At 47.8% G+C, this 12,095-nt stretch overlaps 1 protein-coding gene across 1 annotated transcript in view; it reads right to left on the bottom strand.

Moving 5' to 3' along the window:
- PIK3R5 (phosphoinositide-3-kinase regulatory subunit 5) overlaps positions 1–11,447 on the bottom strand; it is a 274,166-nt gene extending 262,719 nt beyond the window's left edge. The window contains exon 1 of the mRNA XM_078654674.1: positions 11,117–11,447. The gene's annotated coding sequence lies outside the window, so the exon portion shown is untranslated. The remainder of the gene's footprint in view (positions 1–11,116) is intronic.
- Positions 11,448–12,095: the final 648 nt, after the last annotated feature.

The raw sequence follows: 12,095 nt of genomic DNA on the forward strand, positions 1-12,095 counted from the left end.
ATGTGTGTGGCATGTCCTAATAGTGAATTACAGCCATTTTCGTTTTTTACTATTGTATTGTAAGGCTACCTGTCCTCATAGGCCAGAATGGGCTGCTGGAATTATTACACATAATCCCAGCACGCTCAGGGAACATGGTAGAAAGTCAAGTTTAGTACGCCTGAACTCAGCATAATAAAATACTTCTTTTAGTAAAGTTTATTTTAATATCCTGTGTTTGCAAATGCTACTTTTAGAAAGTTAGCATTTGCTTGCCTGACTATTTCAGCATGCCTTTGCTAGGATGTCTATCTGCTGTCTGGTTTGTGTGAGTGACAGGACCGGGGAATTCCAGGAGACAGTCTGGGCTGCCACGTGGTGAATAGAGGGATTACCCCCAGGATAGGTGGGAGGAGTGCCCCTTGCCTGCAAAGACAAAAGAAACTGTGTATAAAAGTAGGAGCCCTGCTCCTAAACATTAGATCCTGTATGTGCAAGGAAACTCTGCCCGAAGAGAAGAACCTGGGAAAGCTGCATGGAGGACTACTGTCTCTAGCCTGAGAGACTGGCCTGTGGTGGGTGCCTTGCTGCAAGAAGGATAGGAGAAAAGACTGAGAAAGACTTTATTTATTTCAACTCGTGCAATCTCTGAAGCAGATCTCCAAGGGCTTGCGTGTGAGCCTGCCCATTGAACTGCGCCCCAGGAACATTGGGCGCTACCCCCTCCTGAAGGAAAAGCTGTTGATTGTGCTGTCTGACCCTGCAGCGCTGCCCGAGGAAAGCTGAGTGTACTGTGCCCCGTCATCGCGCACTCTGAGGAGCCTGTGCAGCCTCCTGTCCTGCCAAGCACCGTGACTTCGCCCGCCGAGCCGCAGCTCGCAAAGTAAAGGTCAGCCCCGCCTGACCCGAGCGCCGTGAACTGTGCCCCTCCGAGCCGTAGCTCGCAACACAAAGCAAAGGACCCGTCCAGTCCGAGCACCACGACCCTGTGGCCCCCGAGCTGTAGCTCGCAACGTAAAGACTGACTTCTTGCCAAGGTTCGCTCTCCCCGTGTGGCCCTGCTGATCACGACCGCTGCTGTGATTGAGCAGCTGCGGCGCGTAGTATGGCTGGTGGCCGTCCCGTACTTGGGATCGCACCACACCCTGCTTCACCGTCTGCCACTTCCCCCCCTTAAGGACCGGAGCGGACCCTGCACCGAAGAGCCTGCGCCCCACAACGCATCGCTACCCGAGTAACGCGACTACTGAGCCCCCGAGCCATAGCTCTCACCACGAGGAAGGCACGCGACGTGAGATGTCTGACCGGCCCGCATCATCCCCCCGGAACACTTCAAGACCAAAGGTACTGTACGCTGTGAACGGTGCGAGTCGCATTGAAGCCTATGGCTCGCACCGCCCTTTGTGCATCCAACCCCCTAGTACGCTCCGCATCATGCGTCGCACCCCGGACTGAGGTGTCCGGGAGGCATGTGCTATCTGAAGGCCTTGGTTGTAAATGTGGTACGAGTCGCTCAGGAGTGGTAGGACTCGTACCCCCATTGAAAACAGGCCACGCTGTACCCGTCGTACCGCGAGGCGCGTGAGCCTTAGCGAGGCCTTTCTCTTCACACTGCACGAGGTGTGCAGGAGCGCTACGAAGCGCACAGCATTAACAACTATTGCCAGAAATAACTAAATCTTGCTCTGAGTATTGTGGAAACACTTTTGAAAGTTACTGGAACCGTTTGAAAGTTACTACACCTGTAAACTAAGCCTGCTTGAAAGTCTAAATATAAAGAACTATATTTTTACATAAGATCAGCCTTGTGTCTCTCTGTGGTGTGTTGATTAATTACTGTGTGTATTATTGCAAATGCTTAACCATATGTGCTCTGGGGATTAGCCTTGTCTGCTCGTGCCACGCCGCCTAGAGGGTGAGCAGGGGTTATTTCTAGGAGTAGTCCTTTGCCCTGACAAGAGGAGAGGGTGCCTGCTTGTCACAAGTGCATACCTGTGCCAACCAGAGACCCCCAATTCTAACACTGACCTACTCCTACCCCCACTGACTGCGCGTGGAACCAAGGCATCTTTCTGGACAAGCTAAGTATGACGATTCAGGTCAACTCTGTCTCCTCCTCCTGATTCTTCATCCTCCGTATGCTTCGTAGGATATCCAAATGACTACCACAAAGCTCAAGAAGCACCATCAACCAGGCCCTCATCTCCAGCCGACAGGACTACAGCAGCGCTTGATATGCAGGACTCGCAGCTCACCTCCTACTCCGACTACAGACCATTCAGAACGCCACAGCCAGAATTATCCTGGATCTCCCTAGACAAACCCACATCATCCCCTACTTCAGGGACTCCGCCTGTCTCCTTGTACAGGAAAGATGCCCGTTCAAGCTCCTGACTCATGCATACAAGGCCCTACACAACAAGTGGATCCGCCTACTTGAACCACAGCCTGAACTTCCATCAGCTCATCAGACCCCTTCGCTCTGTGTCCCTTTCTGTAACCCTCACCCCCACATCCAACGCAGCAGATGTAGAGGTTGCTCCTTCTCCTACCTAGAAGTGAAGACATGGAACGAGTTACCCTTTTATCTACGGACCTCCCTAGCTCTTCCAGAGTTCTGAAAGTCCCGAAAGACCTGACTATTTGGCTAATCAACTGGACCCTGCCAGCGCTAGGATACCCTCACGGGTGACAGGTAGCGCTCTACTAGTCGACTGATTGATTGATTGAAGGCTGATTTTGGTTTCCAGTTCGGCCCTAGATAATTTGAACCCATACTAATTTCAGCAGCAAGTGCAGGAACCCCCTGAGATATCTCATGAACTTAGTATATGAATAGATTCAAGAGTAATAATCTTTTTGAGAACTGCAGGCATAAATATGCCCCTTCTGCTCATGGCCTCTTAGCTGACAGTGTTGCCAACAAGTTATTGCCCAGGACTGGCCGGCCCAGGCATCGAGCTGGAAGGGTGGGGACCAGTTTTTCAAGGATGGGGGCCAGTTTTGTTACATGGGACCGGTTTCAGAGGAGTGCTGCAATATCGGTCGCCAGTAACAAAAGCAGCAAGCGTTTCCGGCCTTCCAGGGTCAGGCAGGTTTTCCCTATGTGTTGGTCTGAGAAAATTGCCAGGGCTGCTTTGGTTCCGAGTCCGGCCCTGACCCCAACCTATCTAGACACCAGTCTCGTTAGACCCTTTGGACCGGTGTCATGGCGCTCACCCACCCATCATGTCTTACAGTCCAATAACACTGATAAGTGGGAGGTGGCAGATGGTAAAGATACTATTAAATGGTAGATAGGTTATGACAACAAAAGGCCGGTGTTGTCTGGGACACACACTGGTATTTGACAGCACCCTGGTTGTAGCTAGTGTGAGTTGCAGAGTAAATGTGTGGTATCAAGCCAGTGTCTCTGAGAAGCCGCCAGGTCTGAAAGAGAGTCAGCTGTGCATCAGGCTGCGAGCAAGGAAATGTCAGTCACATTTCACAATCTGCCAGCGGAGATCACGACTGTGCCATCCAGGTGGGGGATGTGGGTGTGCTGTGAATGGCGTGTGTGTGTGCTGCCTGGCTGGGTACGGGGGTGTCATGGGTAACAGTGTCCTGAGAGGGCGGGGCCTCAGCCCCACGACGCTGGGTGCTCGCTAGCGGATGGGCTGAGCTCGGAAGAACATTATCTTGTGGACTGGAGGGTGTGCATGTTAGCAGATTCTTTCTGAAACCTTGTACCTGTATATACCTGATAAACATTGCGAGTGTACCTGGCAGAGTGTGGACAGCGAGCTTTACGCGCGTGCAGATATGGAATCACTCAGAGGAGACAACACTCGCCCCTCCCCCACCGCTCTGTAAAATCCCCACATCTCTGGGGAAGCCACCGAAAAAAAAACCTACTCAAGCAAAGCGCCACAAGATTTAAAGTGCGTGGGGGAAGTGGAGACAGACACAGGCAGGCCTTTCCTGCCCTTCTAAAGACGTGAGTGGTCACCAGAGCCCTCCTGGGCCTAGGAAAGCACCAGGGGGAAGGGAGAGGAGTGAGTGAAGAGGTGGGGGAATGCGCACAGGTGAGATCTGCATCTGAATGAATCATTGCTTGTGCTTGGCTCAGAGAGGTAAAATGGCATCAGGAAACTCCCTCGTGGTCTTCTTGAAAAATGCTCGAGGGCAATTCTTCTCTGCCTACCTTGGGGGCCCTGGCGATACCACCTCTCCTCCCACCAGTGGTAAGACAACAACACAGTGAGTGAGTCAAGCCCAGGGGTGAGTTAACAGTCACCCTGCTGACTGCATGTGGCTTCTATTGGACACGTCCATAGACCCAATCAACTCTTAGAAATAGAGCTATAAACCAAACGGAGTCTTTCTTCGCCAACCAAGCTTCAGGCCTCTCTAGACTTTTCTGTGTAGAGGCAACTATGCTTCAAACATATCTAAGCCTCTCCTAACAGAAGCAACCAAATTCCACCTTCCTGTGAGCTTTTTGTATGGAACCTATGAGTTTCAAAACTAACTCAGCCTTTCTGGAGAGAATGCCCAGGCTTCACCTCTAAGTAGAGTCACCAACACTTCAACACCATCTAAGCCTAATGAGCTACACACACTTCAAAACCAGCTCACGCTTTATTCACAGCCAGCCAGCCTACAGAACTAATGGAGGCTCGCTATATTAGGCCAAAACCAATCAGTGGCGTCACTAGGGTTGGTGTCACCCGGTGCGGGTAACTCATGGTGTCACCCCCTCACGACTTACTGACATGACCACCACAGCATTTTCCTGAAAAGTTACGGCTGGCCAATCAGAACGTCAATTACGGCAGTACCATACCAGCTTTTGCAGTACCCCATTGCCTGACTGGAAAAAATGCTCCCTCAGCAAGTAATTTTTTATTTTTAGTGCATAACGGTCCAGATATCACTAACTTTTCTGAAAAATGTACCCCTTCATAAGCACACCAAGGACTTATTTCAACAAATATTTCTTTAAACTACTAAACAGATTTACCATAAGTAATAGCATTCTTTCTGAGTAAAACCCTAACTTCTGCCAGGTAGTTTTTTTCAGTATCAGAGAACAGTTTCCAACTAGAAAGTGTGTTTCAAAATTATTTGCTGCTTTCCGACACAATATGGACAGCGAAGCCCTATTCCAGAATCAACTAATATACATTAGGCATACTGTTTTCTGTAGGGTGCAATGCATCATCACGCCCGAATGCCCCTTGCGGTTTACATCAACATTATTTATCATGGTCTTATTGAAGGCGAAAGCGATTTACCATATCTCGCAAGAAGTCATTTATTGCTATCACAGATTTCCATTAACTTAAAGCCTAGGCTAGGAGTCTGCTGCAACATTCGGACTTGAAGCGTCAGCACTTTTTTGTCTTCACAGAGCCCTGATGACCGATTGTGCCAATAAATAAATTAGATAATTTCATATCGACCCCACTGGAAAGTATTGGCAGGTTTAGTAGACCATTTAAATTTCATTTAAATTACTTCTTTAAAGGAAAAAAAGTTAAGAGTAATAGGCATTTGCAAATAAAATGAGGGTTCATTTGGTGAGCAATTGGTCTTCTGCTTACTTTTAACTATGCCACTAAAAATGTGAATCTGACATTAAGTTATGGAAATGAGTAAGAAAATGCATTCTCCAACACCTTTTCAGCTTAAAATGTCAAACGTTTCCATCAATTCATTAATTCAGGCTACGTGTTATCGGTCTGTAATATGTGGCCAATAAAAATGATGTCCCAGATGATACTGTGTGTTGTTTGATTTCAGGCATATGCCTTGTTTTGAGTCATATGGCCTGTGATTATTCAGCACATACATGCCGTGTCAGGGGTGGGAGACGCTTATACTCAGCTAAGGATTTTTAAACAAATACCCTTTAACATTTGGGACCTGTGGTTTTGCTTTTTCATATTATTTCCAATGGGAAATGGAATTAAAATGGAAAATCGTTTTTAGACTTCCCTTTTTTTGTACCAGTACCACGTTTAACAGATCAGTGGGAAACTTTCTAAGAAAGAGCCAAAGCAAGAGAGCTTGTTTTTTTTTTACATTTCCTGCAGTCCCACATAAATAATGTAGCTAACAGCACCAGCTCTAAAATAAATCATGATTAGAGATCGCTTCTTGACACGTCTCTTTAAAGCTGACTGCTGAAGCTCTCCTCATTTATAGCACTGACTGTGTGTGTGACTGTCTTGTCTTCTTGGGCCGGCCTCGACTGTCTGGGAGTAATGCGATTATTGTGATGATGTGATATGAATCTAGTGTGCCTGCCCTGCACTGCCACATTCCTCTAACTTCATTGAGTTCACTCGAAAAGAGTAAAAAAATTCAGCCATACCTAAAACAAAACAGTCATCATCCATGAAAAGCAGGGGAGTCATAAACATTCCAAAGTTATTATACGTAGCGGTTTTCTGATGGAACATTCATGAATCTTCACTATTTTAAGAGTGCAGCACCACACACATCCTACAATCGACGACTTTATAGCGGCTCAGGCACTCTCTCTCAAAAAGCAAATTCGATGATGCCAGAAATCGGCATCCCTCCAGAACTCTTGGACCACGTTTGAAAGAAAGCTAAACCTAACCTCATGATAGGTCTCTCACTCTCACCGTGACCGTCCGTGGCCGACATACTCGACGACTGCCTGCTCCGGACCCAAGAAGAAGTCAGCACTCTCCCATATGTGTAGGGGAGACAAAAGAAGATGATGGCTGGCTGCTGGGCCTGGCACACATGAATTCTTTATTATAGCCTAGAAGCCAGGCCAGGAGCGCAGCACCGCACGCACTCCCCTGTGCCGCCGTCCCGTCTCCTCCCTGGTGCGTAACCACAACGTGTCAGAGGAGCTCAGCACAGCGCGCGGGGGCTGTCCCAGGGCCGTCATTGGAGCGCTAAAGATTGACGGCCCTGGGATCCAAACTGGGTACGACGTGCATCCGCATCATCTCCGGCACCACCGGTGCGTGCGTGGCCAGTGGCGACGTGCTGCAGCAGTGTACTGTCTGCACTGAGTATTTTTATTTTGAAGTATGCAGTGCACTAAGCAGATACGCAACTGCCTGCGCACCGTGGAAGTTGCGGCGCCTTGCACTATAAATAAAAAGCACTGGCAGGCAGCCGCAGCAGAGAGGTACCGCGAAGCTGGCTAATTAAACAGATTGGTGTCACCCCATGATGGGGTGACACCCGGTGCGGTCCGCACCCCCCGCACCCTCCTAGTGACGCCACTGAAACCAATCGTTCCTCTCTATGAAGCTAATGCCACCTACACCTCTCAGTCAGCCATGATTCACAACCAACTGAGCTTCTTTGTCCAAAGCCAACATGCAGGCAAACCGACACAAGCCTCCTGCACTCTGCCAGCCAAGCACATCCTTAGGTCGCAAACCGAGTCTCATCATCAAAAGAGTCAAATCCCTGTTTTTATTATATCCTGGCCCACTGGGAATAAAAAAATATATAATCAGTTAGAGTCCCAGAGATATTTTTAATACACCACTTCATCACACTTTCACAAAAAAACAGCTCCACTGTAATCAGGTGTCGCAACACAGCTAAGTAGCATTCGGCTACTCAGCTGGGAACCCGATGATGAAGCATGACACCAACTAGGTTGGTGTGTGAGGGTTCTTTTAACAAACCCCTGCGGTGCTGGACACTGCAGTGTCAGACATTTTGCTAGACAGGTTCGTCCAACTTGTTTTTGTAAACAACTACTATTTCCATCATGAACATGTGCTTAGCTATCAGTAGAGCAGTAGGTGTTGTGGCACCCAGGCTCAGAGGTAGGAGGAGCCCACTGCAATCCATTTACAGCATTTTATTTACAGTGAAACTAGGAGATGGCGACCTGTTCTATGTTTGTATTAGAACCCATGGCAACCTTGCTACGCTATTGATCGCAAATACAAATTCATCTCACACTTTCCACCAGTTCCTTGTCAAGCCCCATCCATTGTTCCCATACTCCCCATTACGCACTTGTAAAATCCCCATGAATTCCCCACGCTGTTCATACACACGTCCCATTGTTACACTGAATTCCCTTTGACCTTTGGTGAATATTACCTCATTGACCATGAACTGCCCACACACTCTCCCTTAATTATCTGTGTTTACTCCATTTACACTTTCTGGGATTTTCCAAACACTACGTATGTCCTGCACACAGTAACCACGAATCCCCTCATTCTAACCATTTACAACTCTCATATTTCCATTCATTTTCATGAATTGCATATACTCTCTCCATACATTCCTCCTTGTTAGCCAGCCACCACCCTAACATTTTAAATAATGACCTGGCCGCTCCCATAGATCCCCACCACATTTCCACGAACTCAATTGCTGTTTTTGGCATGGTTCCCTGAATTCTTTTTACACTGTTTATGTATTTCACATGCAGTGCTGTCGGTCTGCACTAATGACTTACTCCAGCAGTGTCCATAAATTAATACATTAAACCTGGGCAGATTTTCAATTACGCTAGAGTAATCAGAGTAATTTTGATAATGATGCACGATTGCCAATAATACCACGATTACTCCTGCTCATGATGTTAAGAGTAATTTGGGGAAGAAAATCCCAGCACAGAAGTAAGTACATTTAGAGATCACAAGTGGCTGTTTGCCCTTGCTATTTATGTTCTGCTGCATTCAGCACTATTTCTTAGCACAAATGTATCCTCAAGCCCATTTTGGACACAACAGTGCATTTTGCGCTGAGAAAATGGCACCAAATGCCAGGAGTATGTTGGGGGAAAATCCTACAACCAAGAGCATATTTAGCGGCTGCTCGCGTGAGATGTTCATGTTCTGTTGCATTTTGCACCATTTCTCAGTGCAAAATGCATTCTCACACCGATTTTAAATGCAAGTATGTATTTTTGCACTAAAAAATAGCGCTAAAAGCAGAATTACAATTCTTGCATAACTATGTGTAATCATGCAGAATTATTAGGTAATTCCATGTGAGTACACTACACTGAATTATGAGAGTTACGCCCACCACTACCATAAGTTCCACCATGCTGACAATAGATTTCCTAAAAGTACTCATTCCCCGTTCTCCAAGTATGTGTGAAGTCCAGTCACAAAGCTCATGAATTCCTATTAAGGTTTCCATGACTGCCCACTAAGAACTCACGGTTCTCCACTGTCTCCACGAAAGGCAAGGGGGAAAGTGAAATGAAAATGAAATTAAATGAACCCCTCCTTTAGTCAAACAACTACCCCTCCGATGGCTGTGCAGAGAAGCGTTGTTCCGTCACCTGACCCCCATCTTGAGTGCTAGGGAAAATATAGTTTCAAATGTTCCAACTTTAAGTATGCTGTTTAGTGATAGCTCACAGCCTGCAACCTAAGCCGCCCATCCAAATAGTAAATATCCAGACCTTAGCAGACTTAAGATGACCGGTCCAGGGGCAGAGGAGAGACAGAAGCCAGGCAGTTGCCAGGGTCTGGCAGTGATCCCAGGAAAGAGTGAGATGACCCAGCTGTGGCAGGCAGGAGACAGCCAAACCGTCTGGCATCTTGAAAATACTCTCACTTTTGGACTGGCAATCAGCCAAAGCATTATAAAATTCAGCGAAATAAAGTGAAAGTTTATTTTGTGCATGGGCAATGAATAGTAAAAACTAAGTAAACTCGTGCATTTGCTAATCGTCCTTTTCCTAACAGATTTCTCCAAAAGAATTGTATTTTAGTGGCAAATTTTGAGAAGGGGGTGGCCTTGACCCAAATTGGCAATGATTGTTTTTCTTATCAAAGTTATAAAAAAAACTTTGCCAAAAACCTAGTAAAAATAGATCTGAAATGTAATCCAGTAATTCATGAACTACTCCACAGCAGCAGAAACAACCCTCCCATAAGGCATCACTACTCATAACATAATAACACGAAATGCCAACATTAACAATGAAAAGTCCCATGAAAAGACACCACTGCTCATTAAATATGTCCCAGAGACGTCCACCAGCGAGTATCACGTCATGAAACATTTCCTAATGGCAGTGGCCTGCACCTATGATCATATAATCCTTTGAAACGACCCCAATACCATCATCATGATGTGTCTCCAGTCCTATTGTGCCATGATATGTTGTTCAATGGCATCAATCGCTACAGTTCTCCCACCACACCATTAAATGCCTCTAATGCTACAAAACAATGAAATAAATATCCCCGAAATCAACAACGCCAAACATGTATGGAATGGATGTGCGTCAGACAAAAGCATATGCAGGGTGTCCTGGGCGTGTTACTGCAGGTGGTAGTGCTGGAAGCGCTACAGGTGATACTGCCACATGTATGGATGTGGGGGCACCCTGTGCACGTTACTGGGGGTGGTACTGCGGGTACTATCCAAGACTCTACTGCAGGTGGTCTATGAGGTAGCAGACAGTGGTTCTCTGGGGTTTACTGCTGGTGGCATATGCAGGCAGTGGTTCTCGGTGTTTTACTGCTGGTGGTGTTACAAATTGTAGTGCAGGCCTGCTGTACAGGTGGCGCTGTAAGGTGTGCATGGATAGCACTGCAGGGGATGCTGCAGGTGCCACTGAATAAAGTGCTGCACGTTGCAATGCAGCTGCAACTGAAGATAGTAGAACTTCAGGCGGTATCAGGTGTGGCGGTACAGGTGCCACTCGAAGTGCTACTGAAACAGGAACTGTTACTGCTTGTAGTCCCTCCAGTGGCACTGCAGGCGGTACTGACGATTGTCTAATAGAAGTACTGCGGGCTGCACACTCAGTGATAACAAAAGTACTAGTACTGCATATGATGCTTGTAGTAACGCATGCGGCGGCACTGTATATGATGCAGCAGGTAGGTGGTACTGCATGTAATGCAGATTGTCTTTTGAGTGGTATACATGGCGGTCCTACCAACTACTACAAGCGCCGTCCTCACACATCCCGGACCCTCTTCTCAGGCTCCCCCGGGGGACACTCACGGGAAGCTTTCCGTGGCCACACTCTCAGGTCCGCCTGCTCCAAGCAGAGCTCAGTGATGCACTTTCTGCAGCACTTTGTGCAGCGGGGGAGCAGCGCACCTGCGGGCGGGGGGAAGGGGGCGAGGTGCAAGAGGTGCGGGGAAACAGTGATGCTACTCACCTGTTGCTCTCCGGAACGGCCGGGCCGGTTTCGTCCATAGCGCGCGGAAACATTGACCTTCCTCCGAATGTATTGGCAGCAGTTAGATGCGAGGTTGCCACCTGCCCCTGGGGGCAGATAGGTCCCCGTCGGGTCCTCCTTCTGACTTGTTTTGCTTCTAGTGGCTTTTAACTGCCAGGATATCGCCTGCTAGTGGTGGGAGTTATTTGTCTGGCTGGCTTTTGTCGCAGGGGGCATCTTGCTGTCCTCTCACACCTGCCATGTCTAGAGCTCAGCCCACTCTAGTCCCAAGGACTCAGGATGAATACACCCTCTCTGCCCGATGACAGTCTCTGCCAGCGACTGAGAAGGCCAACAAGGTGGAGAAGGGGAGTGCCCAGGGCACTTAGAGGGGAGGAGTGGAGACAGGACTATTGTAGATGGAGGAAATCTTAACCCCTCCACCTGTGGAGTAGCTGCGTAAACACTAATGTCAGACGAAACAGGAACTGTCGGGCTACCCCATCCTCCCACCTCATTCACAGGGTGTAGAAAGCACTTACTGTAAGAGCCTGAATAAGGAACCATGTGGGTTTGGGCGGAGTCCGCAGCCCCTCCCACAAAACCTCTTCCCCCCAGCTCGTGAGTTGTGTTCGTGAACATCAAAATAAAGGCGTGTCCCGAACTCTTCAAGACAATACGCATGAGACAAACCACATCTGCATAAAATAAAGAACACGTTCATCAGACCTGTCCTCGCTGTTCCTTACGCACACAGGCAGTCGTGGAAATAAGCAAAAGCACATTTCGAAACCAGCACTAGCAATGCCAATGTCTTTTTTTATTTCAAATGTTTTTATTAAAATATAAGTTTCATATCAGAAGTTACATACAGTACGTTATAATGCAGAAAGAAGAGAGAAAGAAAGAGAAAGGGGGGGGGGGGGGGGGGGGGGTTGTCGTTAAGTCCTTCGTGACTCCAGGTATGTGTCGAGGTGCT

The sequence above is a fragment of the Lissotriton helveticus genome, chromosome 7, assembly GCF_964261635.1.
Source record: "Lissotriton helveticus chromosome 7, aLisHel1.1, whole genome shotgun sequence".
NCBI classification, from domain to species: domain Eukaryota; kingdom Metazoa; phylum Chordata; class Amphibia; order Caudata; family Salamandridae; genus Lissotriton; species Lissotriton helveticus.